This window comes from Protopterus annectens, chromosome 2.part2, assembly GCF_019279795.1.
Source record: "Protopterus annectens isolate FY-2018-M chromosome 2.part2, PAN1.0, whole genome shotgun sequence".
NCBI classification, from domain to species: Eukaryota; Metazoa; Chordata; order Ceratodontiformes; family Protopteridae; genus Protopterus; species Protopterus annectens.
The window spans coordinates 1,037,935,328-1,037,954,310 of record NC_056730.1 but is presented as its reverse complement, the minus strand read 5'-3'; positions in this window follow the sequence as shown (position 1 = coordinate 1,037,954,310).

Here is an 18,983-nt window from a genome sequence, read left to right as displayed (position 1 = left end):
TCTGTTGCTTAGGTAGATTTTTATTTAGAGCCTCCGAGTATGTTTTTGTGTTTTTATGTGTTTGGTTCACTGTTGTGGTGGGACTATGTGATACTGGAATTGTGTTGTGTGAGGTTACCTTCTCCTCCTGACTGGTTACACCAGTTTTGAGATGAGAGAGCTCAGCCTCCAGTTTGGCTATATGGTTGCATCTCTCACATATATTTGAACCTGTTTGGAGGAGGAGAGGGTTGTCCGTGTACATGAGACAGTTGTAACATTGCCTCAAAATTCCCAGATTCACCAGCTGGACTGGAGAGGAAACCATTGACTGACCTTTGGACATGCTAGACTAATATAGGAACTGAATTAAAATGGACCAATAGGGGACAAGGTAATCGTAGAGAGTATAAGAGTAAGTAGTGCTTATGGTTTATTAGTGCTAACTTGTAAGATTAGTTATTTGGACCAGTGAGGGGCCTTAGAATGAGAATATGGTGTTTAATTTGAGAGATAGAGCAGTTCTAAGGGAAAACGTGAAGAGCAGACTTTGTGGAGCCAGGAATAGTTTAAACCCAATTAGGCGGCGCTGCCTGATGTTGCGCTATGCACAAAAACGCGCAAAAGAGGGTTTTAAGAGAGGGAGATCAAGGAGTTTGGAATTGACCCAAAATGGCCAATAAAACTACAGTTTCAAGACAGTAGCCACTCCCACAGGGGCAGGCAGGCTGCTCAATGTTTATCACTGCCAATGATGAACACAGAGACTTCCCTTTAGCCCAAGCAAACAATGGCCTCCAAGAAACTTACAAACAGTTCAGAACAGCAAATCTATAACTGAACTTTTTTAAATCTCAGAAACGTGGGAAAAAGCAAGATTTTATTGTTTTTTTGTTTTTTTTTAAGGAAAGCAGAGGTTCACAAGTATCAACAAGTTAGAACAGCGCAGTAAATGACCTCACACTTGAGTGCTAGGCCAGAGACAGATAAAATGCAAGTTTTAAGAAAAAAAAAAAACGATTTAAAAAAAAATGCAGGCAGGAAATTCAGTAATCAGCTCTAGGTTGTGTTCTAAATACAGTTACCAACACAGAAATCAAGTTTAACAAGCCAGAAAATGCTCAGAAGTAGGCGGCAATGCAGAAAAACTTAACAAATAATTTGAAGCAAAATACTTAAAATCTCAAAAGTGGCTCCTTTCTTCTCTCAGCATTTTCTCCTCTTGGTGGGTGCTTCACCAACAGCCAACAAGTCCAAAAAGACGCCAAAACCACGAGGCAATCGGGTTTTAAGAGAGGGAGATCAAGGAGTTTGGAATTGACCCAAAATGGCCAATAAAACTACAGTTTCAAGGCAGTAACCACTCCCACAGGGGCAGGCAGGCTGCTCAATGTTTATCACTGCCACTGATGAACACAGAGACTTCCCTTTAGCCCAAGCAAACAATGGCCTCCAAGAAACTTACAAACAGTTCAGAACAGCAAATCTGTAACTGAACTTTTTTAAATCTCAGAAAAGTGGGAAAAAAGCAAGATTTTTTTTTTGTTTTTTTGCTTTTTTTAAGGAAAGCAGAGGTTCACAAGTATCAACAAGTTAGAACAGTGCCAGATATGCGAGTCATCATAACAGCCTGGATTGCCAGGACAGTCAAGATGATTCCCATAACATTGCACATGACTTGGCAGTTAATGGAGTGAAAGCCCTTTCTATTTATGTAGACCCTTCTCTGTTCCCTGCATGGTGCCTTGATTTCTATATGTGTATAATCTATGGCACCTAGTACTTCAGGTACTGTGCTACACGGTAGAACTCTTGCATATTTGTAGCCCTGTCCTCAGGATTATGGGAAAAATATATGTGGTCACTGGCATGTTGGAGCATAGCATTCAGGAATTGATGGGGGATCCTAGATGCCGATGCCTGTGACATATCCAGCATGTCCCCTGTTGATCTTTGAAAGGATTCTGTAGCAAAACTTCTAAGTGCTACACTTACCGTTTTCTCCACCGTTATTGGTTCCCCTCAGTTTGCCCTGGGTCTGGGTTGAGGATGACAGGGGCTGCAGAGTTCCTGTAGTGTGTCTCTGTCTACCCTGTGGTCTACAATTTTCACCTCATGCAGATAGTAATAAGTTAAATGGGACCTGAAAACTCTTCTATTTCTTGGCTGTGGTCTATTAGCAGCAGCAGCAGCATAGACCTAAGCCTGATGCACATACACATGAATTAAAGCAATAGTAGCCCCTAAAATTCTTTCTGTGTAGACCCCTTTCTGAGGTTGTACTCTAATAGTTTTTGGAATTTGTAGGGATAACTAGCACTGAGTCTTCATGGTTGCTTTATAACTTGTTGACTATCTCCTCCATCTTGGATTGGTTGATTAGCATACAGTTCTTGATGTAATCAGCATGCCATGGTCTTTACTGTGGTTGCACAGCTCTACACACCATGTAGAGCCACTTACTGAATACAAAACAGTGCGTTACCTTGTATCTTAGTGAATCGTGTAGGGTTTATTGAATCTGCCCAGTAGTGTAAACTCTACATCATTGTAAGGTGCTAATGGCTTGCAACTGTGAATGATTAGTGTGAGTGAAGGAAAACTTAATTGCAGTTCAGACACCCTTCCCTGCAGTGGGTGTGTCAGTCTGAATACACTTACAAAGCATGTAACTAATTTCTCTTAGCTTTTATATAAAGCAAAACCCCATGCATGTGTAATTTTTTTTGTTAATAATAACACAAGTCTCCTGCCTTTGATGAAAATTGTTGTTCACTGTTATGTATTTTTATCACACATTGAGAGCAAAATGATAGAAAATGCACTACAGACCACATATCTGATATTAAAGCAAAAATAAAGGAAAAATGATGAGGATACAAAGTAAAGATAGAGCTGCATTTCTACAAACATATTTGTAAATGCTTGTATGATCACTTATTGCACTAAATATGTTAACCACACGTACAACCAACTGAGAATGTCCAAGTTTATGAACTGTTAATACTGGATATGAAATGTGAATTGCTTGCATGCACATGATTTGATTTGTGCTGCAAAGCTATGTCTGTAGCAAAGAGAGATAACCCACTATAACTGTGTTTTTTAAGAGCAATAGTCTGATGGTTCAAATCCAGAGCTTTAATTGTTTAACCTTTGTTTCACTTTTTTTATCTTTTCTTTTTTTTTTTTTTTTTTGGTTTACCTTTTGCATGACACATGGCTTAGAGCAAACATGGTTATCTGCTTAAAAATTTAAAATTTAATGTCAGTTGCCTTATAAAGTGCAAACACCCTCAGTGGCATTGTGTGGTGCTCAGCAACATGGATGGTAATGACTACAGAAATTCCACTTGTTGCCCAAATGTCTGTGTAGCACAATGTATAAATACATTCAGATAAACAAGAGAGAAGATAAGCAAAACTGAGATGGAGTCCCACAGTAGATATTTTTACTGTGGAATGGTCATAATGACTATTCACACAAATAATATATGTTCGCTATTGCCTTTTACATTTGCATATTACCTAGCCTATGCACAAAAGAGTTCACTACTTAAGAAAAAATGCTTATGCATTCTCATCTGAGATGGAAGACGAATGTCTGACAATATACTGAAAATGGATAGACTTTCATTACTTTAGTAATATATTTGTTTTTTGTGGTACATACCTCACATAATATTCTGTTCCACAGTTATTCCTGTGTTATGCGAGGGTTTTAAATGATTGTCAGTAAACTATTGTGTCCATCACATATATGTAACTGCATTCTATTTTACGTAATCATCGTCATGATAATCCATTTATCCACATAATACATATGACACCTACAAAAGTATGTCTATGCTCAATCAACCTGCTATGAATTGCTGTTGTTATGTAGTATTACCTTTATAACCACATTTTTTGAACAATTACAGTGGGACACCCTAACTAAAATGTGGATTGTGCTGGATTAGAATCCTGGCTCACCTGTGTTCAGACTATGAACTCATTGTACTAACACCTGGTGCCAAAGGCAAAGCTAGGCAGTAGGTGTATTTTCCACACTCAGTACTCTCCAGAGTGCTGACAGCCATGGCTCATCACTGAGTCTGTTTGTACAAAGGAAGGTGAAAAAATTAAATCTTACACTTTTCTCCTTAAATATATAGCTACATTTGCTCTGCGCTTAACTTTGTGCAAACAGGGAAGGTGATGGTAACAGTTATTTATGTAATAAGGCTTTGGACACCATTTCAAATACAGACTATAGCATGAACATCACAATATCCGTCAGCAATTTCTCACATAACATATTCATAGATTAATAGATTCATAGATTAGTACTATGAATATATAACATATATGGATATAACATATCTTGCAAATGATTTCACAAGTTCAAGTTGAATTCACAAAATGGGAATCACACATACACTAACACTCTGCCATCATACTTGCAAATGAGTTTCTTGGTGATGTGCTATGCAAACAGGTGTTTAGCATGCTTTATTCTGGTTACTGGGCTGGTATTTTCCATTACATGGAAAGGCATTAATAAACACAAGAGGTGGGTAGGGATATGTGCGATTTACTGAATACATACTTTCTGATATTCATGTGTGCCCTCAGCAATGCACTTGCAAATAATATATCAGTACTTGGGCCATTGTCAAGCAGAGTCCAGAAATACAGAGCATAACTGCATTATTACATTTGGTATGGCTTTATACTGACACTGCACATTGGTCATCCATGATCATATCGCATTAATATTGTCAGTAAACGGAATTAAGATGGGCATTGCTTCATCTGAATATGAAGACACATACCTCCATCCTTGCAGTATTGGTGTTTCTGAAATGTGTGTGTAAGTGAGTGTGTGTGTGTGTGTGTGTGTGTGTGTGTGTGTGTGTGTGTGTGTGTGTGTGTGTGTGTGTGTGTATGTGTGTGTGTATGTATGTGTGTGAGTGTGTTATCTAAACAACATCCTGATCAACTGGTACATTTATGGCTCAGTTCTGCAAGATGCATTCATGATAGTTTCTTTTCAAATAGGTTACCAGGATGCATTTAAATATATTTTTGCAAACTGCAATCACACAATCATATCCCAAGTGATGCCTTTTTCACACAAGTCTCATAACAGTATATGTTACCTATGGCATTATGGTGATGTCATCCTCTATAAACAGAACTGTGACAATGATAAAATTAGACATCCATGATGGTGTGAGTGTTAAGTGTTGTGTTCTCCAACTTGTGTAACTAGTTAGGTAGGGGACTGAATCACACAACAGTCAAGTGTGTGTGTGTGTGTGTGTGTGTGTGTGTGTGTGTGTGTGTGTGTGTGTGTGTGTGTGTGTGTGTGTGTGTGTGCGTGTGTGCGTGTGTGTATGTGTGTGTGTGTGTGTATGTGTGTATCTGTATGTCTGAGTGTGTGTGTGTAGTTAGAAGAGCTTGATTTGAGGTCCTGCTGCCCTCACTCATGTATCGTTCAGAAAATACTTTTACACTGATACATGACTCCACAGCAGCTTCCTACAGCCCTCCTACCATCATCTTCTCACCTTACACTGAAGATGTCATCCTCTATAAAGTGCATTCTAGCATTACTGAAGTCAGACTTGTGCTGTGGCACTAGCGTCAAGTAGTCTGTTCTCTAGCTTGTGTAACTAGTTAGGTAGAGGATCAAATCTCACAACAGTTAACTTGTGTGTGCATAGTCAAAAGAGCTTGACTTCAGGTTTTGCTCTCCTCATTCAAATATCATTCAGAAAATAAGTTTACACTGGTACATGGCTCTAGAGCAATTTCATACAGACCTCCAAAGATCATAGGTTCATAGGTTGATAGAGGTTACTAGGCTAATGGTGCTAGAGCCCTTACAAGCCTAGCCATATCTTTCCCAAGTTGCCCCAATTATTGGTAGTTAGGTGAGTGAAATTTCCAGAGGAAAGGATCTATGGTAGCTAGTACTGACTGCCTCTGTCCAGGAGAGACATGGGCACCACACCAGGAGTGAATTATTGATCACCTATCCCTTGATCTAGGTTGTATTTGAAGAGGGTCAGAGAGGATCCCTGTTTCAAGTGAATTGGAAGGTTGTTCTAGAGAAGTTGCAGTCTCTAGGAGATGTATCGATCTCTCCATCATGACCTGTTCATGTCAGTGGCTACATTAAGATCCCTGGAGTGAGTGACCCCCCTGCAGTTTGATTTACGAATATGTAGCATGTCCATCAGAGCTGGGTCAGACACTACCTTGTAAGCCAGGCACAGATCACCCCTTAGCAACCTGTAGAAGACAGACTACAGTGACAGGGCTTTCTGTGTAAGAATTGTTTTGCATATCCTCTAATTTTTGGGTGAGAAACCTCTGTGGTCTCTTCAATTGTTGCAGGTGTCTAGTGAGGTACATGCAAAAGGGAGCATTGTACTCAATTATTGGTCTAACAAGGCCTGCTTATAATGGAATTATAACATGCTTAGATCTAGATGTGTTGCCTTTACTTATAAGATGTACCACATAGAAGCATTTCCTTACTCCAGTGGGTACATGGAGGTCAAATTTCAGATTGCTATCAACCTGAGTAACCAGATGATGTACTACTGGGCCTACATATAGGGGGCACTGTATATAATGTAATTCACAGGGATGTCAGCTTTCTCAAAGGGAATAATAATGCATTTTTTTGCATTTAGCTTTATCTGTGATTTTGGCACCAATCATTTGTCTGTATTAACCATGTCTGCAGTATATTAATATAATTGGGGGGACTCAATGACTTATCCTAATTTGCAATCATCAGTGAACTTGGTCAGCCACAGGTCACCCAAGTTTACCTGGACGTTTTAGAAATAAATTCAAAACAGTAAGGGGTCCAGCATAGAGTACTGTGGTATGCCACCGGTGTCTGGTCTTTTGCTAGAGGTGAAGTCGCTCACTTTGACAGTATGTGTTCTGTCAGTGAGCCAGTTGGCAAACCATCTGGTAATGTAGGGGTTAATTCCCAATTGGGAGAGTTTCTATATAATACCTGAGTGTGGGATTGTATCAAATGCCTTGGCTAGGTCAAGATAGGTGGTATGCACTGCATTTCCCTTGTTGAGGGCCTTGGTGACTTTCTCAAATAAGTCAACCATGCTTAACAAGCATGATCTACCTTTAACAAATCTGAACTGGGTTGAGTCCAGAGTTTGGAGATTACCTATGTCCTTGTTAATAAGGTCCATAATGATTCTTTCCATGGCCTACCAGATGTGGCTAGTCAAGCTTATGGACCTATAATTTCCAGGGTCCATTCATGGTCCCCCTTTGTGCACAGGGATTACTGTTGCTTCCTTCATTCCACCAGAACACAGCCAGTTTTCAGGCTGTGGTTAAAAAGGGGATCCAGGTGGGTCTGCTAGGTCATGTTTTAAGTTGTTTGAAAGGCAACCTGGGATGCTGTTGGGTCGATTGTTGCCATGTCTTTGGCCTTGGAGAGCACCAAGATGACCTGCTCTCTTGAGATAATAGACCAAGGAATACTTTGGGGGGTGACTGGAGGGGATGGGGGTGAAGTTTTCTCAAAATCTTTCAGCTAGCAGGTTGGCTATTAGCTCCAGTTGAGTATGGGTGGTGCCATCCACAACCAGTTCAATAAATAGCTGGGTACTTCCTTATAGATTTTGGACATAGTTGAAGAATGCCTTGTGATTATCCTTAGCTAAGGAGGCTATTTTTACTTCTTAATTAGCTTTGAAGGACTTGACAAGATCTCTAATTTGTTTGTTTAAGCTAGAGAGAGATTTCTTCCTCTGCTGAGCCAATTCCATCTTGTTCTTGAACATAAGTTTCTTTCTATTGTTGTATAGCCTGTTTATACTAGGGGTCCACCAGGCTGGCTTGTTTTTTCGGCAAGACCTGGTTTTAATCCAGTTAGGTATAGCTGATTCTTTACAACTGTTTAAGTGGTTATACAGGGCATTGGTGTACATGTTTGCATAGGAGTTCATGTTATCTACAGTCAAGCGGGCTTTGAAACTTTTTATACCATCACTTAGTAGGAGGTAATGTTTGGGCTTGATGGGGTATCTGGTCTTATAATTACATTGAATGAGACTGGTTTATGGTCCAATCTTACCAGGGAGGACATCACACTGTGGAAGGAGGGATGAAATGCTCTCTCATGTTAGGGTGTACTATGTCCAGGACATTTGAGCCTCTTGTGGGTATGGTGACTAGCTGATCCACAGCATTTGCATTGACAAAGTCCAAGAACCTCTGAGCTAGCATGTTTGTTGTCATGTATGTTTGCCAGTCAATGGTAGGATAATTAAAATTACCCACGAGTTTGGTGTTGGGTTGTATGGCAAGTGATCCAGTAAGTCCAGGTATGTGGTATGCTTTTCCTGTTTCATGGTGAAGGACCTATAGCTAGCTTTGATGTGGTAGGGGGCTTTGCCTATAGTTAATTGGACAAGTAGTAGCTCAAGAGAGCCATACTGATTGAACAGTCATGAGGTTTACTTATTCATAATGAAGATGGATACACCTTCTCCTTTGGTATTTTCATGCTCAGTTTGTGGTCTAAACACATAAACAGCATTATAGCCTTGCACGGCCAACGTGCTTGCCTTGCCTTTTTTACCATGTCTTGGTTACTGTGGAGGTGTCAGCATCTTCCAAAGTGAGGATTTATTCCAAAGATTACAGTTTCTTGTTTAGACTTGTAGCATCATCTTCTCACCATCTCCTCACACATCCAGTAGTCTGCAGATGGCTTGTTAGTTTTACCATCTTCTCTCCATGCACTGATGATGTCATACACTATAAAATGTGTTGTCTAGCTTATATAACTAGATAGGTAGGGATTCTAATCTCACTGCAGTTAAATTAAGGGTGTGTGTATTCATTCAGCTATCAGTCTGGTGACAATTTTACACTGGGATGTGAATCCACATCTATGTTACACAATCCTCCCAACATCTTCTTCTCAGCATATACTGATGATGTCATCCTCTATAAAGTGCATTCTGAGACTGTTAAAGTCAGACATCTGTAGTGGTGTTAGTCTTATGTTGTATGGAATCCAAGTTGTAAACCTACACAGGTCTCGTGTTTGAATCTGACCTCAGTCAACTGGTGTGGGTTGTGGCATACTATAGTAATTTTATAATGTTTTGAATTTCTTTTCATTTGACTCCCACTCAGGAGAACATTTTACATAGCCCCATGAATCCAATGTCCCCTGTTGCTTCTGTTCACATAACATCCTTTCTGTGAAACACTGAGGATGACATCATCTCAAATATGCATACATGCATCAGTAGTCAACTATTCCCTGGTTACATCTGACCACAAACTAATCACCTTGTAAACCCATACCCCCCCCCCCCCCCGCAAAGGTTACCACCATGAAAAACTTCTCCAAAGCTAACTTTGGGCTCCTAAAAACAGAGATGGCTAACTTCACAGGAAAAAAAAAAAAAGATAAAGCCAGCAACTGGATGGCTGTGAAAAGTAATTTATTAGTCAGAACATTATTCAGACTCCAATCCCAGACAGGTTTCGGCATAGAGTTAGCTTAGCCTTCTGACCGGTTTCAGCATAGAGTTAGCTTAGCCTTCTTCAGTGTGCTTGTTTGTTTGTTTAATTGAACTGTGGAGGCTGCCCACTAAAGTGTGCTAGCCTGTGTAACTAATTTTTCTGTGTATTTCTACAAAAAAAAATAAAATAAAAAAAATTAATCCTTGTTTTCCCGCCTTTCTCAACTAGTTTAGACCAGTATACAGGCATTGCTGTATTCTGGGCTGTGGTGTAGTTCCTTTGTTGTCCATTACCTTACTTGGATAGAAGGAAGTTTCTTTGCTCACCAGTGGGAGTGGGGAGCCTTGAGCAGCCTACCTATCCTTGGGGGAAGTGACCTCAGCACAAGAAACTGTTAGTAATTGGTTGTTTGGGACCATTCCTAGCTCTTTTGTAGTTCACTGCTTAAAATCCGCGTTTGCACAGCTTTGCGCGGTCGTGCACATAGCGCAGCACTGGTTAAACGAGGTTAAACTTGGTTAAACAAGGTTAAACTTTTTCTGGCTCCGCCAAGTCTGCTCTTCAATTTTTCCCTTAGAACTGTTCTACTTGCAATCTAAACAGCCTATACTCTATCTGAAAAGCTCAGCACTTGCTCCTTAAGCATTTTTTATACAGGCAAAGCACTCTTAAACAAATGAAAGTACTTCATTCACCTAAATTCTGTTGAGTACCCATTTCCCTATAGGTCCTTTCTGACTCAGTTACACAGCAATCTTTTTTACTATTTCTAGCATGTCGAAGGGTCAGTTGCTGGTGTCCTCTCCTGTTCAGCTGGTGAATCTGGGAATCTTGAGGCAATGTTACAATTGCCTCATGTACACAGACAACCCTCTCCTCCTCCCAACAAATACAAATATATGCGAGAGATGCAACTATATAGCCAAACTGGAGGCTGAGGTCTCTCAATTCAGTACTGGCAAGACAAGTCAGGAGGAGAAGGTAACCACGCACACCACAAACCCAGTCTCACATAGAACTATCACAACTGCAAACCAAACACATAAACACACAAAAACATACTCAGAGGCGCTGATTAAAAATCTACCAAAACAACAGAGGCCTCCAAAGCAGACACCCAAGCAACCACCACCTCAAGACATAGCACATGCAACACATAGTTCACAAAGTCAGTGTGCTAAACAGTCACAGCCCTTAAGGCCAAACAACATGCCAGACACACTTGTAATAGGTGACTCCATAGTCAGGCACACTGACGTCCCACTCACCAGACTGAGCAAGGAGAGGGTCACAGTAAGCTGCCTGTCGGGAGCTAGAATCCGTCACATAACACAAGCACTCAGGTCACTCCACAGCAAGTACAAATATGACTCAGTCATTGTACATGCCGGTGTGAACGACCTGAGACGTACCTCCCTGGACTACATGAAAAGAGACATAGAGGAGCTCTCTGATTATGTAGCCCAGGCCGGTATGACCCTGTCCCTGAGCAGCATCTTACCCTCACCAAGAATGATGCCACAGTACAAAGACAAAATGATCAGTTTTAACAATTGGCTTAATTACTGGTGTCATTCTAAGGGGATCAAATGTCTGTCTGCGTGGGATGACATGCTTGACAAGCCACGCTGCTTCGCAAGGGATGGCTTGCACCTGTCACTCCTGGGCTTCCGGATATTGGCCAAGGCTCTTGCCACCCCCATAGTGCCTTTTTTAGGCAAGGCTCAAATGACAAACCTACCTCCCTAGAAAACACAAGTGGAAAAAAACTAAGGGTAATGCTGCTCAATGCCAGAAGTCTAAACCTCAAGATGCAAGCCCTCGAAGCACTCCTCAGTATGGAGAACATCGATGTCTGTGCAGTGACTGAAACCTGGTTCAAGGCTCCTGAGAGCACCCCAGCACTATCAGGTTTTACCTCATATCATGCTTTCTGGCCCCAAAACTTGGACCAAACCAGAAAAGGAGGGGGAGTATCCATTTTCATCAAAGATACCCACACCTCCAGGTTAGTGGCAACGCACAAAGCATCGGAGACTATCCAGGTGCAACTAACCATAGGTAAAACTGCCTTACAGTTTGTAGCATGCTACAGACCACCCTCTCAAACTCAGGAACCCCACACAGCCTTCCTGAAGACACTGGAGAGTATGAATGTCTCTCCAAATACCATCATTTTGGGAGACTTCAACTACCCAAGCATAGACTGTGAACATTACTCAAGCCCTAACACCCTATCCCAAAGGTTCCTAGAAGTCATAAACTCAAATGCAATGGAACAACTAGTCACCATTCCCACAAGAGGAGACAATATACTAGACCTGATCATCACAAACATGGGGACAAAATGCTCCACACCGGAAGTACATCCCTCCTTGGTAAGATCAGACCATAAATTAATCTCACTGGAAATCCACATCCCGCCCCCACCCCCTGCAGAAAAGACCACAGTGAAGAACTTCTCAAAAGCAAACTTCACACTTCTTAAGACTGAAGTGGTATCTTTCAAGGCCCCTGGGCCAGTGGAAACCACAACCCACACTGCTGAATCCTTTGCAAATGCCTTCTATGGGCACCTTCAAGAATGCATGGATCATGCAATCCCAAATAAAACCAAGACCCATTCCCCCAAAGGCAGGCGCCTAGTCTGGTGGACCCCAGCCATAAACAAACTTTACAACAGGAGGAGGAAGCTACTACATGACAGAGCAAAATCCCTAAAAGGGAAGGCATCTCTGATCAGTACTAGCAAAAAACTACGATCACTCATAAAATCATCCAAGGCCAACTTTGAGAGAAAAATCGCAAAAGACACAAAAGACAATCACAAGGCCTTCTTTAGCTATGTTAGAAACCTGGGTGGAAACTCCCAGATATGCTCAGAGTTAGTCCAAAATGACACAAAATACACTGAACCCACTGACATTGCCAACATTCTGGCAGACAGGTTCAGTGCAAATTTCCACCCTCCCCCAAAAGGAGAAAAAACTATCCCAGCAGAGTGTAGCCTCCCTAACATCTCAGATGCCCAGGTGAGAGCCGCCCTTTCTAAAGCTAAAAACACAGCATCAATGGGACCGGATGGTGTCCCGGGCTGTGTGCTACATGAACTCCAAGAGGAACTAAACCCACACATAAGGCTGCTGTTTAATCTTAGCCTTACTACAGGATAATGCACCCAAAGAGTGGCGTATGGCAACAGTGGTCCCACTTCACAAAGGCGGTGCTTCTATGGACCCTGGAAATTACCACCCCATAAGCTTGACGAGCCTGGTCTGCAAAGCTATGGAGAGGATCTTTATGGAACTCATAAACAAAGACATTGGGGACCTACAGACATTGGATCCTACCCAATTTGGCTTTGTCAAGGGCAGATCCTGCCTTTTGAACTTGGTCGACTTTTTGAAACAGTCACTAAGGCCATTGATGAGGGTAAGGCAGTTCACACAGCCTACCTTGACCTTGCAAAAGCCTTTGACACAATACTCCACTCGGGCATCATAGACAAACTCACCAGCTTAAATGTAAACCCATATGTCACAAGATGGGTTGCAAACTGGCTCAAGGACAGAACCCACAGGGTCAGAGTTGCTGGAGCTATGTCAGACTCTAAGCCAGTCACAAGCAGTGTCCCACAGGGCTCAGTCCTGGGACCCCTCTTGTTCGGCATTTATTTTTCTGAGGTACAGGCAAACATAGGAGGATTGTGGCTGACAAAGTTCGCAGATGACTGCAAACTGGGTGCCATAATTCATACTCCAGCGGACACAAACATCCTTCAGAGAGGCCTCATAGAAATGGATAATTGGTGCCAGAGCCATGGCCTTAAGCTGAACGCCAAAAAATGTATAGTCATACCCTTTGGGAAAAACAAGGTACCGACAAATTACCACATAGGCAGTAATCCATTAAGTACGGAAGAGGTAATCAGGGACCTAGGGACCCAGGTTGACAGTAACCTCTCATTTCACACTCACATTGCCAAAGTGGTTAGGAAGACCTTCTATATTGCCCACCTTATCATGAAGGGTTTCACATCTAGATCAAGAGAGGTCATTGTGCCCCTGTACTCTTCTCTTATCAGGCCAATGATTGAGTACAATGCCCCGTTTGGGATGTATCTCACCCGACACCTGCAGCAGTTGGAAAGGCCCCAAAAGTTCCTCACCAAGAGGATAAAGGGTCTTAAACATATGTCATATGCTGCCCGACTGAAAAAACTCCAGCTCTATTCAGTCGCATACCGCCTACTCAGAGGTGATCTGTGCCTGACGTACAAGGCCATGTCCAATCCTGAATTAATGGACGTGCTCCACCTCAGAAAATCCAAATCCATCAGAGCCACGAGAACAAGTGACTTAAACCTCAACACAGAAATAAATAGAACATGCTGGTGGGACAGATTCATAACCCAGAGGCTCCCTACACTCTGGAACAGAATCCCAGTCCATGTTAGGCAGAGCCCATCACTGACTCTATTCAAGAGAAATCTCGACGAGTGGATGGGAGATAGTAGGTTTACCCCGGGGGTCATCTCTGTGTCACTACTAGACAGAGGCATAGTAAACTAAACCCTAAAAGGGCATAGTATTCTCATCCTAAGGGGTGGTGTAAGCCACATACACTCTGGCTAGGCTTATAAATGCCCTAGGGCAGATAGCCTAGTACGAACCTATGAACCTATGAACCTATGAAAACAGAAAGAAAAAAGAAGTCCTTTAATACAGAAATGTTAATTAGATACAAAAACCATTAGACATAATTGGTGAACTCATGAATAAATAAAACATTCAAAGATATTCATTAAGTCCTGGATAAAAAAGAGCACCCAACTTAATTATCCATTTTTTCTCTTTGATATCTAATTTCTTGTGCCAACCTGATTTTACTGTACGATCACCTAAGATTTTGTCATTAACAAAAAAATGAAACCTAGCTGTGGAGTGTTTTAATGTATGTTTATAAAGCGCATTGCTGGATTTTTTATACCTTATATCACTGAGATGCTCAGAGATACGTAACTTGAATGGCCTCGATGTTTGTCCTACATAAAAGCAGCGGCAACTGCAGCATGCCATATAGATTATCCAATCACTATTGCAGTTAGCAAATAATTTTATATCATAAACAGTGCTACTGTTGCTACTTGAAAACTCTTTGGTCTTTAAAATATGTTTGCAGTTGTTACAATGGCCACAAGGCACACATCCAATAAGTTTATCCCCAAGCAAAGTGGTTTGTGTAATCTGTAACAGCATAGATTGTTAATGGTGTTTATAATGATTGAAATAAGTACCTAGGTTTTTACCTTTCCTAAAAGAAAAAGAGCAATTTTTTGGTATAACAGAAGATAATGCAGGATCAGCAGACAAAATATTCCAATTATTCTTAATAATATTAATAAATTGCCAGTATTCCTTCCATAAGTGGTAGTAAGTCTAAGTGGAGTAGGCAAAGAGCAACCTGGTTTTTGTTTATATGTTAACAAATCATCTCTGGTCAGTTGTGATGCATACCTTTTAGCAATTGTGACATGGCCTGGTTTATATCCCCTGTTATTGAACCTCTGTACTAAATCCTGGCTATACAAATGAAAAGTACTATCATTAGAACAATTACGCCTCATGCGTATAAACTGAGACTTAGGAATATTCCTGGCAATGTGTTTTGGATGAAAGCTGGATGCGTGGAGTAAGGTGTTATATTGAGGAAACTTTCTGAATACCTCAGTATTTAGGAAGTTATCAAAATTTCTTGTGATCTTAACATCCAAGAAGGTAATAACATTTTGGTCAAAATTAATTGTAAAATGCAACCCCCATATATTGTCATTCAGGTATTCAACAAACTCATATAGATATTCAACGTCAGCCCTCCACACCATCCAGCAATCATCCAAGTACCTACACCAGATATCAATTTCCGGAAGGTATAAATTATGCGTATCATCATAAATAATGTGGTCTTCAATGTATGCCATGTATAGGTCAGCATAAATAGGGGCAAACGAAGCCCCCATAGCAGTACCCTTAATTTGTAGGTAACACTGTTTGTCATAGAAGAACACATTCTTAGTTAACACATGTTCTGTTAAAATGATCAAAAATGTATTAAAGCCAGGTTTGTACATATTAGATTTTTTCAACCAATATTCGATAGCATCCAAGCCTGCCCAGTGAGGTATGTTGGTATATAGTGAGCTCACATCAAGAGTGCAAAGCCTCCAATCTTTTTCAACCTGCATGTCATTGATGATGCTGAGAAACTGTGTGGTATCCTGTATCCTGGATCTGACCCATGAAAGTAGAGGTTTGAGATGTTTTGTCAAGTATTCCGACAAAGGCTCCGTAAGAGAGCCAGTTCCTGCTACAATAGGTCTACCAGGTGGATTTGAAAGATCTTTATGAATTTTTGGTAAAAAGTAGATATATTGCCTGACTGGATCAGAAATGGTAAGATGTTTCAAAGTATTGGATGTAATGATACCATTTTCTACAGCCGAATTTAAAAATATATCAATTTTCTGTTTAAACATAGAAGTTGGGACAAGAGGCATCCTAGTGTAGTACCTGGCATCATCAAGCTGTCTATGTGTTTCTTTGTCATAGTCCGTTCAGTTCATTACCACAACAGCTCCTCCTTTGTCAGCTTTAATAATTACTACCTGTTTGTTATTAACAAGCTCCTCCAAACATGCCATCTCAGATTTAGACATGTTATTTGGTAAAAATGATCCTGTATAGGAGCTAAAATGTAGTTCTTTAAGAATGCTGTGCTGAAATAAGCTGACAGATGGGTGCATCGGAGGCATGAAAGTAGAAGGATGGTATCTAAAGCCATCAGTTATAGAACCAAATGATTGATCACCCTGAAAAAATAACTTGAGATTAATCAATCTACAAAAGCTTACTATATCCTGAGCAAAATTATCCTCTGAAACAAAAAAAACCCGGTATAAATGAAAGTCCTTTATTGAGAAGAGTGGTTTGTTGTTCAGTTAAAACAATATCAGAAATGTTACATACATTATCATGAGTAGTAGTGTTTATTTGTTTGTAAGCATTTCCATTAAATTCTGTAAGCTTGTGACTTTTGCGGTGTTTTTTACCATCAAAAAATTGTTCATTTTTGGGGAATTTTTGGGCAGGAAGCCGATTTGGATCGCAGACAGGCTGATGTGTCTGTAGAGGAAGTAACTGCAACTTCTTCCGGTTTGCCGTCGAGGGGCACTAGAGGTGAGGCTGCATTGCAGAAGGGAGCTGCAACTAAATTTTGTTACAATCATTTGGTATTGAATTCCCAGAACCAAGGTCCGAATGGACAGTCCTCCCTTTTAGGGGAACGTGGTGTTCAGGGACATGCTCCTGTGGAAATGACTGATAGTATGGCTAATGGTGACAATGGAGTGCACGAGTGGACGGACTCTTCCTCTTTGGCTTCATGGCTTGTTAGTTACAAGTCTATTTCCAGTCACCAAGGTACTGATAATAACTTTATATTTAATGACCGGGATGTTGAGAAAGACAGTGAAGTGTCTTATAGAGCCAATATTAAAAAACTCACTGATTTAATTTACAAACATAAAACTCTGGGTATTGACAATTGTTACTTGCATGACTGTATTAAAAGGGGTATAGCACCCAAAGGATTGTGTTTTTATAAGTTTCCGAACAATGTAGTGGAAGGCTCCCCCTTTCACGAAGAATTGTTGAGTATTTTTGACCGAAGTGGTTTTGAAGTCATGAAAGCCCTGATTAAAGAAAATGAAAGGATTATGGGGCAAGTATATCAGGAGATAGAATACATTAATGAAGTAGTGACCAATGATCTTATGTTTTCTGTTGAAAATGAGAAGAGAAAATATTTTATTATTAAGCAACAGGTGGAAGAAAAAAGGCAGTGTGGCAAAATAGATAGGGATTTGAGGGATTACAGACAGAAAAAAGCATACCCGTACCCTAAGAATGACAAATTTGGTCGAAAAAATAATTATTTTGATAAATCTGGACCACAGCACAGTACTTATTCCTCTTCTTTTCCACCAGGGGGACACAATGCCTGGGACGCTATGGACCATAGTGTAATCTACAGTGATTCAGGGATGGGGGAACATCAGGATTCAAACAATACTGAATTCCCTGAACTTAGGAGATCAGATAGGTTAAGGCACAAATCCCCTGTGCAGTATTTTTACAGGGGTCCCCCAAACGGCACGAGATAAATAAGAGTGGTAGCCAGGAAGGGGGACTAGCCATCATGTTGGACCAATGGAGTACAGGGAATATTACTGTGGATGGACCATGTCACACCCTACATGACTTTAAAATTTACAATTACAGCAGTGAGGAAATTGACAGGAAACATTTTCTTTTATTTTCAAAAGGTTTTAAATTCATCCCCTCTACAGGGGGTAATTTAGTGGACAGCTTAATAGACTTGAGAATTTTTCTACAGAAAAATAATTTAGATATTATATTTCAGGGGCAACAGGATGGTGGTACTAATAGTGGTATTAGAAGACCTAGTACCTATAATCCCCCTATACACCCCCAGCTAAAAAATTTTGAAAGGGAGGTCGAAGAAGAAATCAGGAATGTTTATAGGGGTGGATGACATGGTAAATTCAACCCGACAAAGGTGGAGGGGTGGTCTTCATGGACAGTATTTTGTATTCCAGTAAGATGATGGATATGCTTAATGATACCAACAGGTATGTTAGGGTATCCAAGAATGAGATTAACTTAGCATACCATAAGATTGATTTGGTTTTACAGGACATGCTGAATGACAATTTTATAAACCAGGACACTTTTAAGTATCTCAGTGTGGACAGACCCCGTATCCCTGCTATTTTTGGGATACCCAAGGTACATAAAAGTGTGGAGGATCCACCCCTGAGACCCATTGTGGCAGCCAGTGGCTCTAAAACCCATCCGTTGGCCAAATATTTGGATATAAAATTAAAAGATACTTGGGTTAGGGCCAATGGTATACTTAAGGACTCCTGGGAATTTTTGAGAAGCATTAATAGCAAGATGTATTCAGATTCCTTAATATTTGTAACCCTTGATATTTAGGATTTATTTAATGTGATTCCACACTTTACAGGGTCAGAATGGTTCCAGGATGCCATTCACCAACATGGAAAACTTGACCACAATACTTTTCTGGTGTATACAGAGTTGATGGATTTGGTATTGAAACACAACTTTTATTTTTTGAGGGTGAGTTGTTTAAACAGATCCAGGGAGTGGCCACGGGGGCAAGTTGTGCCCCTACTTATGCCAACATTGTGCTCATGGTTTGGGAAGAGAAGTTTGTGTTACAGTCTGAATATGCACAATATTGGGTATATTACAAATGTTACCTGGATGATATTTGCATTTTTTGGAAAGGTAGTATGGAAAAGTTAACAGAATTCATAGACTATCTAAACCATACCACTAATTTTTTGAAATTTACTTCCCATATTACACATGACTATA